General features: G+C 48.0%; 1 long non-coding RNA gene across 1 annotated transcript; it reads right to left on the minus strand.

The window, feature by feature from the left end:
- Positions 1-959: 959 nt before the first annotated feature.
- Positions 960-5416, minus strand: LOC308596703. Its single transcript, XR_014012670.1, has 2 exons — positions 5321-5416; positions 960-2356 (listed from the first exon to the last, which is right to left on the minus strand). It is a non-coding gene; the product is annotated as an uncharacterized lncRNA (long non-coding RNA).

Raw genomic sequence — 5416 nt, forward strand, 5'->3', positions numbered from 1 at the left:
GGGTTCGCGTCTCCGCTCCTCCACCTGCAGCTGCTGGGTGACCTTGGGCCAGTCACACTTCTTTGAAGTCTCTCAGCCCCTCTCACCTCACAGAGTGTTTGTTGTGGGGGAGGAAGGGAAAGGAGAATGTTAGCCGCTTTGAGACTCCTTAAAGGGAGTGAAAGGCGGGGTATCAAATCCAAACTCTTCTCTTCTTCTTCTTCTTCTCCTAAGAAGTCACCTTAGAGCATTTGTGATAACAGCCAGGTGATAACAGGGCAATAAATTGCTTCTTGCTCTACACTTGCAAACAGACACATCAAACAAACAAACAAACAAACAAACAAACCCTGTTCCCAAACCCTGAAAGTTGCTACTACTATTACTACTATTCATTTAATTTCATTAGGGCTGTGGCGCTGTGGGTTAAACCACAGAGCCTAGGGCTTGCGAATCAGAAGGTCGGTGGTTCGAATCCCTGCGACGGGGTGAGCTCCTGTTGCTCGGTCCCTGCTCCTGCCAACCTAGCAGTTCGAAAGCACGTCAAAGTGCAAGTAGATAAATAGGTACCGCTCCGGCGGGAAGGTAAACGGCGTTTCCGTGCGCTGCTCTGGTTCGCCAGAAGCGGCTTAGTCATGCTGGCCACATGACCCGGAAGCTGTACGCCGGCTCCCTCGGCCTATAAAGTGAGATGAGTGCCGCAACCCCAGAGTCGGTCACGACTGGACCTAATGGTCAGGGGTCCCTTTACCTTTACGCGCACACTAGAGAGGCTTTAACTGCAAAGAACTCATCACTTCTCCAGCTGCATTTCAAGTTGTTGTTGACATCTGTCTGTCACTCATTAGCTAAAAACACTAAAAGGTGGCAGCAGGTAGGCTGGCTCATCTTACAGAAATTGCTTCTAAGGATACTTGTACATTTTGCTTCATAAGTTTTATTTTTCTAGAGGGGCTAGGGACATAGTTTTTCTTTATTAAAAAAAAATAAAGTTCAGGCTCTGCCCCCGGCCAGCTAGCTGTGAGCCTGGTACATCAGTAACCTCAATGTGGTTGCCTCAGCATTCTGCTGCAATTGAAATGCTCCTCTAGGCTCTTACCCCACAATGCTTTCAAGTAATTCAGCAGCTGTCTGACTCTTACATACAGATTCGCCATCATTAGGCTCCCCCACTCCCAACACCAGCTGAAGTATGTCACTTTGCAACCATAAGGACTCATAGGATCCATTTTCGTTGTCAAGGTACTGTTTGCAGCACAAGGTTAGATGAGGACACCAGCCTGACATTACAAAACAATGGAACGCCCTGCTAGGAAATGACAAAATAGGAAGTGGGTGCTCCTAAAACGGTGGGTTGCAGTGTGATGGGTGAAGGAGGAATTATCGTCCTACTTTTAAGAGTATCTCCTCCATGGACCTGGGGTACAGAGAGGCCCAGTGGCCATTGCCAGCACAACTGCAGGGACATGGAGGTTCAGTATCTATCGTATTGCTGTGGCAGCAGGGAACGTACTCAGGGGCCAAATGTGACTCTCCAGGCCTCTTTATCTGCCCTCAGAATTCCCCCATGTGATGCCCCTTTTCTCCATGCCACACCCCTCTTTAAGGGTTTGCCCTCTGCCTACATACATGTGCTTTAGAGCACATTTGAAGCATGTTCCGCCCGGGGGTGGGGGTGGGGTTGAAGTACACTACAGCCCTTGTTTGTCTCCCCACCACCACCACCCAGGTGGAATGTATCCTCGAACTACGATAATGACATGTGCTTGCCTGGATGAAGGACAGAGACAGGTATGTGAGTTCATGTAGAAATCAGCCCACTGTACAAAGGGAAGTATGAGACAAGTGTATACTATAGTACATGGTCAACCCAGTGCCTTTGTGTGGTTGTGCTTCAGGTCTACTGAGCAGGAGAGTAGGCAACAGTGCAGCGTGACAGCTAAGCAGGGAGGACGGATCTGATTTGGCCCCATAGTTAAGGCCACAGCCTTTCCTGTTCCGGCCACATAATGCCACAGCTGCCCATGCGATGTTCCATTCCTTGTTTGCTTGTTGCATTTTTATACTGCCTTTTTGCCAAGTTACTCAAGGCGATTTACAAATTTAAAACAACTAAAACAAATGATACAAAGGGAGGAACAGACTGCCTGGAGCAAGTCCTGAGCTTACCCCTCGCTGGCTGGCTGCTGCCTCCTCCTTCCTTCCCAGAGAGCAGAGGGTGTCCATTTAGTCCTGCTGCGGGGGGGGGGGGAGCAGTCTGACTGAAGAAGATCCTGAAGTTGTCTTTGACCGCCTCCCTCGTTTGTCTTTTATTATTATAATTATTTTCAAGTGTGAGGGTAGCAATGACAGGATCCAGAAAGAGAACGCTCCATGTCTACAAATGAAATACAGAATATAATAAATAACCAGAAAACAATTATGGAAATGACACAGAGTATATCTTACATATATATATCTTATCCAAACCTTACATTAGGGTTCTAAATGTACTCTAATCAATTATCCATAGTCCATGGAGACATCACCCTAGTCACACCCTTCTTGACCCGCCCCGCCCCTATTTGTGACATCTTTACCACAAGTTAGCGCCCTGTGGTTTGCACACGTACATCTCAGAAGCACCTATGATACTGATAAAACCCTAATTAAGCTTAAGTGCTTCGACATAAGAGGTTTGCCATTGGTTTAAGCAGAGAAGCTGTAAAACTGAACCGCACTATCTAATATAAATCTGGAGTAATGGTAAGAGGTCCCTGTTTGCTCTTTATATCAGCGAAAGTGAGTGCAAAACAAATAGTCCCGTATCAAGTCATCAGTATCTTTGCCTCAGCAAACTCTAGCAAGTACAGGGCAGGAGTGCAATGGACTTGATAACCTTGGTCCAAAGTCTTCCTCCACAAAGGTATGCAACAGAACAAGCGTTGGGGCTCAGAGTGAAAGTACCCTGGACTGAAGAGCAAAGGCCACACTGTCATTAGAAAGTGTTTTCTCTGCTTTGGGGAAGTAAAGCCGTTGACTCTTTGGCTCAAATGGTATTGGGTCATGTTTATGCGATGCCTCACAGAGCTACCACTTTCAGAGTGGTTAACAATCCATCCAATTCCATCGGGACTCTGGAAATTGCAGTTCCATGAGGGAAACAGGTTTTCTAAAAACTATCGGCACCCTTGAGAAACTACAGTTCCCACGATTTTTGAGAAGAAGCCATTATTGTTTATAGTGGTATGATACTGCTTTAAACTCTCTTTACCTTTACCTTTTAATATCTAAATCTTTGCATGGGATAAGTTCAATATATAAGATTATAAAAGAAGAAGCCAACGGGGGGGGGGGGGGGGATGTACCTGAATGTGTGGTGTTCTGGATTTGGTAGATTAATTAGTACTGTGATTCGACTGGGACAATTCAGGTCTCCTTCCTGGTCCCCACCCCCAAGCCCCATCCTTTGATTGAGGTATTTGAATTGTTACAGCTTTGAACTGAAAATGAAATACACACTTTACCTGTCAAGCTGTGTTCTGCTCTCTGCTTTCAAGAATGTCTTTTCAAAAATTCCTCTAAGAGGAAAATGTATTTTCCTGTAATGAGCTATACTGAAATACTGAATAAATATTGAGGTTTGGTATTTTAAAAATTAATAAGGCACATTCTGCAGCATTTCCATGTTCAGCCTTCCTGGTTGTTTACATTTTATACATTAGGATTAATTTTTTTGACAGTTAAAGTGTATATTTTATTTTCAGTTCAGCTCAGCACCAACCAGGGCCTTAGCTAGGGGGTGATGAGGTGGGCCCCTGCCAGGGGCACAGGCGAGGGGGCTGCCATAAAATCGGCGTCAGCCATCGCTCCCTGCCCACAGCCCAGTCAAGGCGGCGAAGGGGGCGCGCTTCTGATGGCCTGCCCCGTCTCGGCTATTTGCTGCTGTTACCGGAAAAAAATCCGAGGGCTCCCTTGGACAAAAACAAAGACACCAACCAGGATAACTTGGAGCAAAACAGCAGCCTGTAGGCTTGGCCTTTATTGAACTGTTGCAACAGGGTGTTCCCCTCACTTGCAGGAGAGAGGAAAGACCCAGAAAGATGGTGTGCAAGACCTTATAAAAACTTTTGAAATTTCCATCCTCTAGGTCAGTGTTTCCCAACCTTTTTTGGGCAAAGGCACACTTGTTTCATGAAAAAAATCTCGAGGCACACCACCATTACAGCCCCGTGACGTCAGCGCGCAGCGTCACGCCGGGAGGGACGCACGAAAGTGAAAGTTTCAATTTTTTCCCCTCCCCCTTGCCGGGGAACCTCCAAGCTTTGGGGGTGGGGGGGGAGGAGGCAGCAAAGCGAGGCAGGAAGGAGAGCGCGGCTTGGCTGGGTGAGCTTTGGCAGGGGCAGGGAATGAGAGCCGCGAGGCGGGCGCTGCGGACGGAGGCGCTGCCCGCCGAGCTCGCAGGCAGCCAGGCAGGCAGACGGCGAGAGCCCCGCGCTGGGCGGCCTCTCCTCGCCCTCGCCGCCCCGCCTCACGCCGCCCAACTCGCCCGCCTCCCTCCAGGCAACATCTCGCGGCACACCAGGCAACATCTCGCGGCACACTAGTGTGCCGCGGAACAGTGGTTGGGAAACACTGCTCTAGGTCAAGCCCACCCCCAGAAACATCGTGCATACATTACAGAAAGGAGGGGTTGACATCATGCATACATTACAGAAAGGAGGGGTTGAGGGAGGAGTTGTGGTGGTAACCTGAGTGTCCTGTCACCTGGCTGGTTCCTCCTTTCCCCCTGCCCATGAGTCACTTCCAGGAGACAAAGGGGAGTTGGCAGTTTCCTGCCCCCAGAGGGAAGATCTGATCATTGTCCTTTGTTTCAGTCTGTGCTGAATCCACTCCCATATGCAAGTTCTTTGTGATCTGGATTGTCTTCTGTCTGGGATCATCAGGGTTGGCATAGCAACTGGGCAGCGCTCCTGTGGATGTGCTGGGATGGTGAAGGGATTATGGCTGACCAGAACCAAGCCACCCCCCCCCCTTTGATAGTCCTTGTCATATGGAGTAAAATAAAAATGGAACAGTGCAAATCCGATGTATGGTTGGTTTTTCTATGAATTTATAACAGAAGTGTGGCATATGTAGTGAGTGAGTGTGTGTGAAGTTTGTACAAACTGAATGATTGGGGTGGGGGGTTCCTGCTACACTGTCCATATCAGTTAATACCTTGACCCTCCTCCACAAAAATAGCTGTTTACTTGGCCGTTTTCCTGTGTCCTGAAGACTGAAATTTCAGGGTCAATATATTAACTGATATGCATAAAATTTCAGATATAGCTATCTAATCCCTAGTTTAGTAAGATAAGACCTTTGGAAGCCCCCTACTGCCCTTTCCTCCTCTGGGCTTGCTGGGTCCTGGAAAGTCGGCCTGTGTGAAGAACATGAGACTAGGCCAAGTAGATTA

This window comes from Podarcis bocagei, assembly GCF_964188305.1.
Source record: "Podarcis bocagei genome assembly, chromosome: 10".
NCBI classification, from domain to species: Eukaryota; Metazoa; Chordata; class Lepidosauria; order Squamata; family Lacertidae; genus Podarcis; species Podarcis bocagei.